Source organism: Schistocerca americana, chromosome 3, assembly GCF_021461395.2.
Source record: "Schistocerca americana isolate TAMUIC-IGC-003095 chromosome 3, iqSchAmer2.1, whole genome shotgun sequence".
In the NCBI taxonomy this organism is placed as follows: domain Eukaryota; kingdom Metazoa; phylum Arthropoda; class Insecta; order Orthoptera; family Acrididae; genus Schistocerca; species Schistocerca americana.
Window position 1 is genome coordinate 525,530,775 of NC_060121.1, and position 14,851 is coordinate 525,545,625.

The following is a 14,851-nucleotide window of genomic DNA, read 5'->3' on the forward strand; positions in this document are numbered from 1 at the left end:
CATCCTATGATGGCGAGCTGTATTCTTTATAAATAGTGGCATGTGCAGTGTCGTCGCATTCTTCAGGATAGCAAAAAAAGTTAGCTGGATTTCCCATACTAGTTCTTTTAACAGTTTCACTTCCACTTCTGTTATATGGGGAACCTTGTTGGCTCTCTGGGACCAAGGCTCGTTCCCCTATGTCCAGTCTTGACCATAGCAGATGATGATGTTGTGGGCCCTGTTGCTATCTCAAACACCTTAGGCCACTATTTTTGCAGAGATTTTGAACTCAGCCCGCTATCACCCCACATTCGTCCCTTGGTAATGAGTGGAGGGGGCTCAAGTGTGACGTCCTTCTCCTCTCAGCATCGTAAATGTTACATTGCTACCTTTATGGTGAGGGACCTTGACTGTGCTCTCACCTCATGCCAACCTTCCACCCTAGGGCCAGATGGTGTTCACATTCAGATGTTTCAGCATCTTTCTCATGTGGACAAGAACGTTCTCCTTTGTATGTACAGTTGCATTTGGAAAGATGGCACGTTTCCCAGATGCCGGCATTAAGCCAGTCATACCCATGCCTACCCTTCCTTCTAGCTACCACCCCATTTCTCTCATTAGTTGCTTTTGCAAGGTGATGTAACGTATGACTCATGGCTGGCTGTTATGGTGGCTTGAGTCTTGCAATCTACTAACCATTGCAGAATGTGGATTTCGTGCACACCGTTTCGCAGTTGACCATGTCATGAACAGCTTTCTGTGGAAATCTGAGACTGTGTCTGTGCTTTTTGATTTGGAAGAAGCATGTGACACATGCTGGAGGACTAGTATCCTCTATACTCATATACACATGAGGCTTCTGAAGCCACCTGCCATGTTTGCTTCAGGAATTTTTAAAAGACTTAGTTTTCAAGGTACATGGGGGTTTATCTTCGTCAGACACCTTTATCCAGAAGAACAGGATACCTCAAGGCTCTTCCTTCAGCAATGCCCTATTTGCTACAGTCCTTCATCCTATTAAGGGCTGTCTCCCACTTGGAATCTCCGGATCCCTTTCCGTCGACGACATTGCAGTTCTGCACAGACTTGTCTCCTTGAGCGATTAACTTTTCCAGTGACAAAATCATTTGTAAGAATTTTTGGCAGCACAATGGGTTTCTTCCACCGTATTTATGCATTGAGCCTGCTGCTCTTCCATTCACCGAAACTGTTAAATTACAGTGACTTATGCTGGATAGGAAACTTTCTTGGTCCTCCCATGTGTCTTACCTGGCTGCACGCTGTACCTGGTCTCTCAGTGTCCGACGTATCCTAAGTGGTACTTTCTGTGGAATGGGTCAGACCACCCTCCTTGGTTTGTACTGATCCCTTGTCCGTTTGAAGCTAGACTATTGGTGTTTTGGTTATTCATCTGCATGTTTATCCATATTATACCATCTTAACACAGTCCACTATTGTGGAGTACATTTGGCCACTGGAATCTTTTACACTAGCCGGGTTAAGAGTCTTGGGCGAGATATCCTCCTCAGCAGATAGCTTGTCACTTTGCCCCCATGCCCAGCCACCCATCGTATGCCCCGTTTTTGATTATTCCCTCGACCGCCAGTGTGGGGTGCGCCTTTCTTCTTTATTACCTCCTGGAGTTTGCTTTCAGCTATTGCTCCTGTTGCTTAACTTCTTGCTACCTGTCATGTTCCTGATGGGAGTGAAGCCTTCACTGCCTCAGCTTCGTGTGGTGGCCATGTTCATGTTGGACTTTGTTCTCTTCCCAGGGACACTATTCCAGATTCGATCTATTGCTGTAAGTTTCTCAACCTCAGCGCGCAACTTAGCGATAGCACCTTTGTGTACACTGATGGCTGTAAGACCAACTGTGGTGTCGAGTGTGCCTTCATCATTCGCAACAACCCTTTTCGGTATCGGTTTCCAGAACACTGCAGAGTTTTTACAGCAGACCTTTCTGCCTTCTATCAGGCCACCAAGTACATTGGTGACACTGGCTTTTTAATTGTTATATGCACCAATTCTCTGTGCTCTTCAGAGCCTCTGTGTGCTTACACAGTTCATACGTTACTGCAACGGATCCAGGGAAGATTTCTCTTGCTCGTTATTAAGGAAGCCACTGTTATGTTCATGTGGGTTACTTGTCATGTTGGTCTGATGGGAAATGAGACTGCAGTCCTCCTACCTCGGCTTGCCAGCTCTTCCGTTCCTTCGGATGATCTCTGCATTGCTGTCTCGGCAGATAGTGTCTCTTTGACATCACCAGTGGCGTTTTCTTCACGAGAACGAGCTCCGGGGAATTAAGCCTCTCGCAACAGCTTGGCCACCTCTTGGAACTGTCATTTTAGCCACTGTCATTTGTTATGTGGAGACTACCCATCACTTTGTGCTCATTGTCATCAACGTTTGATGTTCGCCATTTCCTGACCCAACGCCCATTTTTTAAGTGCTAACATCCCAGTGTATGTTTGCCATCTGAGTTATCAACCATTTTAATGAGTGGTACGCAGCCTGTTCTTCTACTTTTTATGCATTGCCGTAATATGACGAAGGACATTTCAAATTTCTTTGGTGACCTCCGCTGCCTCTACTGCATATTTTGTAGATCTTTCTCCAAGGGAAGGTCTTGTTTTTAGCTCTCTTTCTTTCGATTGATTGGGCTTAGCGTATAGCCATTTTTAACTTCTTTCATTTCTTGGTGTTCTAAAGTTATGACATGGGCATTTTTCAGTTGTTTTTGTGCCCTAAAACAAAATTAAAATAAAAAAGCATCTGTGATGCCAATCTATTAGACTTGTGAAATACTAAAACTAAGTAAACGTAAAAAATCCGGCAGATATTGGAAACTGTGACTCCTGGACCTTGATATACCTTTATTTTTCTGTAGTGTGTGGGGAAGGAAAGGTAAATCACAGTGCAGCTTTATACTTAACATACCAACACTTCAAGCAGTCTGGTAATTGTCATTTACTATGATGCCCCTCTTGTGCTTTTGCAGCAAGAAATTTGTGTTTATAGTTGATGTGGACATTGCATAAAAACATTTACCATTTAGCAAGCAGTGTATACTCAAGTACAAGAAAGGTGACCTGAAACAATTGTAAAAAGTTCACTTAGCGTTTTAAGATAGCATTAGTGTTCAGAGGCATTGAAATGTTGTGTAGTACCGTATGTAGGTTCAGGTGTTAAATGACATGGCATAGAGTTAAGTTATTGTGTTGGAAAACATTGTTTGTTTATCATTCCATATAAAAGTTCACGCACAGTTTCACATTTTCACATGAAAATCTCAACACGAAAACATAGACAGGGTCGCCATATGTTTCCCCAAGTGAAATTCCCATTTTCCTGTTATCCAGCCAAGTTTTAGCGTTTTTCTCTGACAAATTTTGAGATATCAAGGGTAAGTTAAAACATAAGTTGACAATCTGTCGTTTCAGATATGGTACAAGAAACAGTAGTGCAAATGAGAAAACATCTAAAAAAAAAACAACTTGCAAGCAGATGTCGTTTCCTGTGCACACTCCGCTACAGAGTGAAAATCTCATTCTGGAAACATCCCCCAGGCTGTGGCTAAGCCATGTCCCCGCAATATCCTTTCTTTCAAGAGGGCTAGTTCTGCAAGGTTCGCAGGAGAGCTTCTGTAAAGTTGGAAGGTAGGAGACGAGGTACTGGTAGAAGTAAAGCTGTGAGGAAGGGGTGTGTGTCATGCTTGGGTAGCTCAGTTGGTAGAGCACTTGCCCGCGAAAGGCAAAGGTCTAGAGTTCGAGTCTCGGTCTGGCACACGGTTTTAATGTGCCAGGAAGTTTCATATCAGTGCACACTCTGCTACAGAGTGAAAATCTCATTCTAAAAACTATATTACTGCAAAATTTACACTTGAGAGTTAGAAATGTATGTAAATATCGGCAGTAATGGGTTATGTACTTTACAATGTCTGTTCAAAAAATTCTGGGACATTTGTAATTTCACGCTAATTGTGTGTTGGAGCGAAATGTGGCTGCATGCACTTTGGTTTAATGTGTAACAGCCAGAAGTTTCATTGTTGTATATCTATTAGTTATTGTTTAGTACTGTATTGACTAGAACATTTGTGTCGCACAGTTGCAAATTTCGAGATGGTAGAGTTAGAGGAGCAACGCGTCTGCATTAAGTTTTACAAGAAACTCAAAAAAAAAAACCTTACAGAGAGGTACCACTTGATGCAGGAAGCCTACGGTGATGAGTGCTCAAGCCGTACTCGTTACGAATGGTTCACGTGGTTCAAAAATGACCAAATGGAACTTAAAGATGACTCCGTCCAGGAAGCCCTTTGACGTCTACTGACAATGCTCATGTCAGGAACATCAATGAATTTGTGCTTGCCAATCAAAGACTGACTGACTGAGAGATTGCAGAAGAATGTAACAGTTCAGTTGGATCATGTCATGAAATCCTGACACATCATCTTGGAATGCACTGTGTGGCTGCCAAGTTCGTCCCACCTCAAGACCAGAAAGACATTTGCCTCGCAATCTGTGAAAAGCTTTTGGATCATGCAAATGAGAACCAGATGTTCCTTAGGAGAATCATAACTGGTGATGAGATGTGGGTCTACGGTAATGATGATGAGACCAATTTCAACTGTAACAGTGGGTTGGCAAAGGTTCTCCAAGACAAAAAAAAAAAAAAAAATCATGTCAGTAAAATGTCAAAGCCAAGCTGATAGTTTTATTTGATTTTGAAAGATTAGTTCATCACAAATTAATGTCTCAGGGACAAACTGCTTATCAGTGCTACTGTTGTTGATAATCGATGGTACTAGTGGGAAGTGTTCCAGTGCCTGCAAGGAAGTATAAGAAGGAAATGGCCTGAAATGTGGCGAGTCAAATCATGGCGCTTGCATCAAGATAACGCAACTGCACGTTCATCTCTGTTAGTGTATGACTATTGCTCAGAAAACAAAGTCACCGTGCTGCAGTATCCTCCGTACTCCCCAGGCCTGGCCCCTGCAGATGTTTCTGTAATTCCAAAGCTGGAAACCCTGTTGGGAGGCCGAAGATTTGCAACAATAGATAAGATATAAGAAAATTTGCAGATGGCGCTTCATGCGACCCAGCAAGAAGCATAGCAAGAATGCTTCCAGAAGTGAGAATGGTGTTGGGAATTCTGAAGGAGAATATTTCGAAGGAGACCATGCACAGTAAGTAAAAGGTAAGCATGGAAATATTTTGTGGACAAAGTTCTGGAAATTTTTGCAGAAACCTCGTATAAACAAAAACGAGGCCAAAACTGGTCAGAATTAAGGTGATGCTGCATACTTCAGTAGTTAGGAAAAAGACTGTCACACTCTGTTTTATTACACTGCTCACAATGTTGATTATAGATTAAGGGTATCATGCTCAAATAACATTGGATGTCAGAATACATCATCATAACCCACCCTAATTCATGTCCTTCCCCCACTCCTTCCTCTACACAGTTACTTCACCAGATAATTTAGGAATGTCATCACTGTTATTTAGGTTCCGTGACCGAATGAGGTGGTGCAGTGGTTTCATTTGGGAGGGTAATTGTTTAAATCAAACGCCAGCCATCCAGATTTAGGTATTCTGTGATTTCCCTAAATCTCTCCATGAAATGCTGGTCGGTCTCAGCCAATTTTCTACCCCATCCTTGATATGCTCCGAGCTTGTGCTGTGTCTCTAATGACTTCAATGTTGGTGGGCTGTTAAACCCTAATCGTCCTTCTAGGTTCAGTGAGTTGCATTAAAGTGGAAGTTTCTCAAATACATTGGCACAAAGTCATTGGATTGGAAAAAGCAGTAATATTCGCGAATAGCAGTTGTGAAGGAAATTTTTCTGTCACAGTAGACCAGTTACAATCCAATAGTGTTACTGTAATGTCAGTTAGCTGCAGCACTTGTTAGAGATAAAGATATTGATACGTTAAATAGGATATCATATTATTTATCAGGCAGCATTTGTCCTGTGGTTGGGTTTGTATAAATTTGTTCAGAAACCTGAAGGGATTTGTTTTTAATTGTGTTCATTTCCAGGACATTTTTCTGGTGATACTAGAAATTTATGAAGTTAAAATTTTTAATATGCAATAACCTATAAGTTATTGTCACGTAGCTGTGCAGTCTGAGGCACCTTGTCACGGTCCGCGCACCTCACCCCCGTCGGAGGTTCGAGTTCTCTCTCGGGGATGAGTGTGTGTTGTAATTAGTGTAAGTTAGCTTAAATTAGATTAAGTAATGCATAAGCTTAGGGATCGATGACCTCAGCAGTTTGGTCCCATAAGACCTTACCACAAATTTCCAAAATTATTGTCATGTAATTTTAATTATGTGAGGGAACTGTAATGCATGGTTTGGGTGTGGCTGTACAAAAACAGACAAAAAAAGAAAACAAATAATTCAAGCCTGCAGAGCCGATATTCATATCTTTCATGCATTGGTCTTATGGTTGGTGGGTTGGTTGATCTGGGGGAGGGGAACCAAACAGTGAGGTCATTGGTCTGACTGGTTTAGGGGAGGTTGGAGAAGGAAGTCAGCCATGCCCTTTCAAAGGAACCATCCTGGCATTTGCCTGAAGCAATGTAGGGAAATCATAGAAAACCTAAATTAGTATGGCTGAACATGGGTTTGAACTGTAATCATGTGATCCAGTGTGCTAACCACTGCTCCTCCTCGCTCAGTGGTCTTATGGAAATTAGGTTGTATTGTAATGCATGTTTTTGTGCCTAACGTTTTGTATCCTCCTCTGGGAGACATTCTCGGAGACTTAAAAGACATAGTTAATTCTCAAATGTTAACTTGTTCACCTACTCAAAATTGCCAAGTTGTTTACTGGTAACAGCACAACACTAGAGTTGTGACATCATCCAAGCACTGCTGCAGTACATAGGATCATGCCAGTATGTGTTATGGAGTGTGTACAACAGAGGAGTTGTTGCCATTTGCGTTTGGTGGCTTATAGTTCTGTAATCTTTAGGCCACTGTCCTTCAAAATTGTACTGAAGTCTAGTACAAGTCTTAGAGTGTGGATGACCCTAATGCAGTGAAGCTTTACGAATGCCTTAACTATTAGTCATTAACATGACAATTATATGAAACTTGAACTTCTCCTGTCACATTGAATCTTCAAATAACTTTGAGGAATTCAGTTGGTGTTCATTATCTTTGGGTGTATGGTGGCACTATTGGTTTATGGTGTGTTGCCTTACTGCATATGCCACCTTTTATTTCCTTGTTGTAGCTGTTCCCACCAATGATCTAAGTTCCCATGTACAGTGATCTCTTGTTTCATTTGTGGCTTGAAAATAGTGTGTTGCATTCACCTATTGAAATGTGGTAGAATTCGAGGACTTTACCACTCTGCATTCTCATAAGCTATTTGAACAACATGATAGAAGTAAAATATATTGTGGTAGACACAGGTTCGTGTGGAGATGTGCAAGCAAGAATGCAAATTAGTTTCATATTCCATGGATCATTTGTACATTGAAGCAGAATGATGTGGAGCAAGTCATTTTATAGTCACATTACACTTTCATTTGTAAATGCCACTACATGTTGATCATTTACACGTGTTATATATTAGCTGCAGCATTCTACACCCCTTTTTGTGCTGAAGGATATCTTAAATGTGGAGTAATAACTGTCTTCTTTTTTCTTCAGGTATTGTAATCATGTATGTCATTGTTCTTTTTGAAATGCAGTGAATTATTTACATCAAACTTCAGGAGGACACAAATATAATGTGGGACAGCAGTCAATATGTTGTCCTTAGGCAAACATCTACAGGATGATCATGGTTGGGCACCATGTGTTGTTCAGACAGCACATTTTTCAACAATGAAGACTTTTTCCCTTTAAGATGAGTTACCCCAAAACATTATTCAGTTTGACATTACTCAGTGAAAATATGCAAAATATATCAAATTACTGACTTCTCTCGCCCCAAGAGTTACATTGATCCAAAGTGCAAATGTGACTGAACTATGTAGCGGAGATGCTGAGTCACAGATAGACACAACAAAAGTACTGTCACACCATGGCCTTTGTCCTTTGTCAAAAACACACACACACACACACACACACACACACACACAACTACAGTTTCTGGCAGCTGAAGCCAGACTATGAACAGCAGTGCATGATGGGTGAGGCAACTGCTTGGGGGTGAGGAAGAGGCTGGAGCGAGGCCAGGAGGAATGTGGGAACATAGGAAATATAGCAGGAACCGTCCCCCACCTTTCCTCTGCTATCCTTTCCATTCCCCATTTCAGCCTCTTCCTCACCCCCACCTGGCTGTCTCTTCCATCATGCACTACAGTTCATAAACTGGCTTCAGCTGGCAGAGACTTTGGTCATGTTTGTGTATGTTGCATTCGTGCGCGCGCGTTTGTGTGTGTGTGTGTGTGTGTGTGTGTGTGTGTGTGATTTTTTGACAAAGGCATTGTTGGCCGAAAGCTTATTGTTGTGCCTATCTGTGACTCAGTACCTCCACTGTGTGGTGAGTAGCAACTAAGTTGTTTTAGGAGTTGCAAAATGTGTTTTTCAACACGTTATTAGGTCACTTTCTTGTCTGTCAATCTGTTGGGTACAAATTTTGCAGTTTATTTAAACTTGTTCCCAATAAGCTAGAGACTCAAAATTTTGAACGTAACTCAGAACTGAATGACAGTGAAATATTAATGCACTTTCTATTAGATCTGTTTGGTAGGGGAAGGGATGAGAAAGGTTGGTAATGTCTGATATCTAGGCTGCACTGCATGACTGGTGTGTTGTGTGGGTACTATCAGAGTGTGTTTGTGGGGATATATTGCAGACGATCATGGCTGTTCAGAGAGGGGTCAGAGGAGATGGCCAGAGATGGGGGAAGAGGGTTGGATAGAGAGTGGGTGGAAGTGTAAATGGACAGAAGAGGAGATGGGCAAAGAGAGAGGAGAGGGACAGAGAGGAAGGGGGGGGGGGGGGGGAGGAAATGTATGCAATATATGTGACATTAGTGTACATGGGCGAAGCCATGGATATAAAGTTACTGTTAAAATAAAAATCTTACAAAAATTCATATAATATTTTTTTTTTTACTTGATTCTTTATTTTATTTCTTTTAGGGAAGTAGCAAACGCATCGATATATTATTAGTAGGTAGGTATAACATTCTTCTATTTTAGATATGATCACATGAAAAGACTCTGAAATTTAACACCCCTCTCATCTCATCAAAATGTTTAGAAGCGATAGATAAACATCTCACACACAAGACTAAAAACCAGAAAATATTCATTCAAACAAAAGTAAATTTTTGATATAATATGTTTTTAATCCAGACTAAAAACTATAATGTAATTTTTTGTAGCTGCCTTAAAGACAGTTCTGAAAATTTGTGATTGTGAATTTTTAATAGCTGTGAAACTACTTGTAGGACTTAAAATGAAAAATGTTGGTCACATGTGATAGATAGTTGATGCGCGAATTGTCCACCTCCGAACTATTACGTGTTGCGTGCACCCCATATTTTTCACTACAAATATGAAAAGTATTTTCATAACTATTAAAAATTCAATCACAAATTCTGATAACTAGCTTTGTAGGGTTGGGCTTCTGTAAATGGCTAGGAGAAATTATTTTATACTTTTTAGTCTGATTTAAAAAATATTACATTAAAAATTCATTTTAATTGATATAACTATTGCAGCTTAAATTCTCATCAATATGGACACCTAGAAATTTTGAAGTTTGCACCCTACTTATTATTTCTTTGAAGGGCACTACACAAACCATTGGCATAATACATCTAGGTGCATAGAACTGAATATGTTGTGTGTTTTTGAAATTGAGGGTAAGACCATTCACAGAAAACCACAAAATAGCACTTTTAAAAATATTAGTTAGCATTTCGAACAATGGAAAATCAAGGATGGAATGTAACAACATTATTGTAACAATATTATGAGAAAGAAAGTTACTACTCACGATATAGCGGAGATGCTGAGTTGGAGATTGACACAACAAAAGACTTTCATACTTAAAGCTTTCGGCCAATGGCCTTCGTCAACAAAAGACACACATATGAACGCGCGTGCAGTCTCAGGCAACTGGAACCACATTGCGAGCAGCAGCACCAGTGCATGATGGGAGTGGTTTCAGTTGCCTGAGACTGCAGTTACGTGTGTGAGTTAAGATTTTTTTTTTTTTGTGTGTGTGTGTGTGTGTGTGTGTGAGAGAGAGAGAGAGAGAGAGAGAGAGAGAGAGAGAGAGAGTGTGTGTGTGTGTGTGTCTATTGTTGATGAAGGCCATTGGCTGAAAGCTTTAAGTGTGAAAGCCTCTTCGTTGTGCCTATCTGCGACTCAACATCTCGGCTATATGGTGAGTAGCAAATTTCAGCATTTCTTCTGTCGCTCCATGTATGCTTGGATTCATTACAAAACTAGTGTCATGTGATATTCCTGGCTGTGGCCGCCAGTATTTTATTTTGCTAGAAGCTCACCTTGATGCAGCTTGTTACATGTGAAGTAGCATGTGGTACAAAAGTGGAGTTAGGTACAAGCAATAAATGATAAAGTATGTACCAGTCCTGTGGGAGAGTCTGCCAACTGTCAATTGTACTGAACTTGCTTATGATTGGTCGACACGTTCAGGTGCTAGCCACCAAAATCCCTAACTTGTCTTATTAATTATTTATATACTTTTCACTGTATTTAACCCAGGTTTTAGTATGACAATCTCTCATCATTATCCTACAAGACTACCATTTTTTTATTAAATTTCATTAGTTTTGAGAAACATCAGAGTAATGATATTGCAACTGAAGTGCTTCAGTCATCTTCGAGCTGCTTTGACGCGCTTGGGAGATGAAGTACTTTGGCTGCACAAGTCACTCTGTTTTGGACGTTCTGGAGGGCCAGGCACATATCTCTGTTTTGGGTGTCCAGGAGGGTCGGACATGTATCTCAGTATCGTGCATGTATCTCAGTATCATGAATATGTAATACTCACTCTGTCTGGTGCGTATCGGAGAGCTGGACATGTGTATCATATTTCGGAAGTTGGATGGAAAAGTTACCATACAATTAAGAAAGAAATGTTGAGTGTTGTAAAAGAAAGTGTAAATGTGTGAATATTTGAATAACGACCAAACAGGATACATTAATGAGAAGTGTCGCCTACCATCATAGTCAGTACTACAGATCTTGCCCTCTATAGATACTGAGACTAACCTGGGCAAGTGGCACCCCACAAAAAGCACAATCACAGGTTTGAATTGACAGGGTAGCAGCCTCCGCCGAAGAAGATTCCATGACTGACAAGCTGTCTTCTGCACTGGGAACGCAACTTTAGAAGATGACAGCTTGGTGGAAAGCACAGTCAGAGACTTGTGGTGTCACCGTCAGACACCACACTTGCTAGGTGGTAGCCTTTTAAATTGGCCGCGGTCCGGTAGTATACATCGGACCCGCGTGTCGCCACTGTCAGTGATAGCAGACCGAGCGCCACCACACGGCAGGTCTAGAGAGACGTACTAGCACTCGCCCCAGTTGTACAGCCAACTTTGCAAGGAAAGGTTCACTGACAAATACGCTCTCATTTGCCGAGACGATAGTTAGCATAGCCTTCAGCTCCATTTGCTACATCCTAGCAAGGCGCCGTATTCAATTGATATTTATTATGTGAAGCATGTATCATCAAGAGAGATGTTCTACAAATGTGGATTAAAGTTAAGTATTACAGCAACTGCGTCCATTTTCTAAGTTCTCATTTCCTTTTAACTGTTCCAGACCTCACGCCAATCTGCGTGAGCTTAACGCGTGCCTTTCGGCTTCCTCTCGTTATGACTTGGCTGTCTTGCTAAATCACAACAAGACTCTTATTGAATTTCTCCAGATCTCTCCAGCTTCCAGATCTGACTTCCAAAGGGACACATAATTTATAGTCATCCACAAAAGGAACTAATTCTCCCTATTGTATGTTAGACGGAAGGTCATTTACATGTAAGAGAAACTATAGTGAACTGAAGGTGGAATGTTGTCAAACCCCAGTACATGATTTCTCCCCAGTCAGAAAAATCTCCCTGCTTACATTGGTTGAATCACTAAATGTATAACTTTCAACATCGTAGGAAAAGACAAGAGTGCTGCTTACCGTAAGGAAGAACATTAAGTTGCAGACAGGCACAGTTAAGACATTGGAAGACTGTGTGCAACTTGTTATGTCTTCTTTACGGTAAGCAGCATTCTGTCTTTTCCTACATTGTTGATATTCCTACCGGGAGTTTCCATTGTTTAATAAGTATAACTTTATGCATTCTTTTGGGAGATATAACATTATCCACTGGTTTGCTATGCCATCAGTTCCATAAAATCTTATTTCATCTAAGGGCATATTGTGACTGTCACAGACAGATGCATTAAACAGGTCACAAAAAATACAAAACAGCTGTGCTTTGTTATTTAGTGCTTGTAAAATTTGGTGAGTAAACGTGTAAATGGCATTCTCAGTTAAGCATCCCTTCTGAAATCCAAACGGTGGATTATTGGGGACCTTGCCGTTGGTGGGGAGGTTTGCATGCCTGAGCGATACAGATAGCCACACCGTAGGTGCAACCACAACGGAGGGGTACCTGTTGAGAGGCCAGACATACATGTGGTTCCTGAAGAGGGGCAGCAGCCTTTTCAGTAGTTGCAGGGGCAACAGTCTGGATGATTGACTGATCTGGCATTGTAACATTAACCAAAACGGCCTTGCTGTGCTGGTACTGCGAACGGCTGAAAGCAAGGGGAAACTACAGCCGTAATTTTTCCTGAGGGCATGCAGCTTTACTGTATGGTTAAATGATGATGGCGTCCTCGTGGGTAAAATATTCCAGAGGTAAAATAGTCCCCCATTCGGATCTCCAGGCGGGAACTGCTCAGGAGGACGTCGTTATCAGGAGAAAGAAAACTGGCGTTCTACGGATCAGAGCATGGAATGTCAGATCCCTTAATCAAGTAGGTAGGTAGAAAATTTAAAAAGGGAAATGGATAGGTTAAAGTTTGATATAGTGGGAATTAGTGAAGTTCGCTGGCAGAAGGAACAAGACTTTTGGTTAGGCGAATACTGGATTATAAATGCAAAATCAAATAGGGGTAATGCAGGAGTAGGTTTAATAATGAATAAAAAAATAGGAGTGCGGGTTAGCTACTACAAACAGCATAGTGAACGCACTATTGTGGCCAAGATAGACACAAAGCCCATGCCTACTACAGTAGTACAAGTTTATATTCCAACTAGCTCTGCAGATGATGAAGAAATAGATGAAATGTATGACGAGATAAAAGAAATTATTCAGGTAGTGAAGGGAGGAGAAAATTTAATAGTCATGGGTGACTGGAATTCGAGAGTAGGAAAAGGGAGAGAAGGAAACATAGTAGGTGAATACGGATTGGGGCTAAGAAATGAAAGAGGAAGCCGCCTGGTAGAATTTTGCACAGAGCTCAACTTAATAATAGCTAACACTTGGTTCAAGAATCATAAAAGAAGGTTGTATACATGGAAGAAGCCTGGATATACTGACAGGTTTCAGATAGATTATATAATGGTAAGACAGAGATTTAGGAACCAGGTTTTAAATTGTAAGCCATTTCCAGGGGCAGATGTGGACTCTGACTACAATCTATTGGTTATGAACTGTAGATTAAAACTGGAGAAACTGCAAAAAGGTGGGAATTTAAGGAGATGGGACCTGGATAAACCGACTAAACCAGAGGTTGTACAGAGTTTCAGGGAGAGCATAAGGGAACAATTGACAGGAATGGGGGAAAGAAATACAGTAGAAGAAGAATGGGTAGCTCTGAGAGATGAAGTAGTGAAGGCAGCAGAGGATCAAGTAGGTAAAAGACGAGGGCTAGTAGAAATCCTTGGGTAACAGAAAAAATATTGAATTTAATAGATGAAAGGAGAAACTATAAATTGCAGTCTATGAAGCAGGCAAAAAGGAATACAAACGTCTCAAAAATGAGATCGACAGGAAGTGCAAAATGGCTAAGCAGGGATGGCTAGAGGACAAATGTAAGGATGTAGAGGCTTATCTCATGAGGGGTAAGATAGATACTGCCTACAGGAAAATTAAAGAGACCTTTGGAGAAAAGAGAACCACTTGTATGAATATCAAAGAGCTCAGATGGAAAGCCAGTTCTAAGCAAAGAAGGGAAAGCAGAAAGGTGGAAGGAGTATATAGAGGGTCTATACAAGGGCGATGTACTTGAGGACAATATTATGGAAATGGAAGATGATATAGCAGAAGATGAATTGGGAGATATGATACTGCGTGAAGAGTTTGACAGAGCACTGAAAGACCTGAGTTGAAACAAGGCCCCGGGAGTAGACAACATTCCATTAGAACTACTGATGGCCTTGGGAGAGCCAATCCTGACAAAACTCTACCATCTGGTGAGCAAGATTTATGAGGCAGGCCAAATATCCTCAGTCTTCAAGAAGAGTATAATAATTCCAATCCCAAAGAAAGCAGGTGCTGACAGATGTGAAAATTACCGAACAATCAGTTTAATAAGTCATGGATGCAAAATACTAATGCGAATTCTTTACAGATGAATGAAAAAACTGGTAGAAACCGACCTCGGGGAAGATCCGTTTCGATTCTGTAGAAATGTTGGAACACATGAGGCAATACTTACCCTACGACTTAACTTAGAAGCTAGATTAAGGAAAGGCAAACCTACGTTTCTAGCATTTGTAGACTTAGAGAAAACTTTTGACAATGTTGACTGGAATACTCTCTTTCAAATTCTGAAGGTGGCAGGGGTAAAATACAGGGAGCGAAAGGCTATTTACAATTTCCAGAATGAGATTTTCATTCTGCAGCGGAGTGTGTGCTT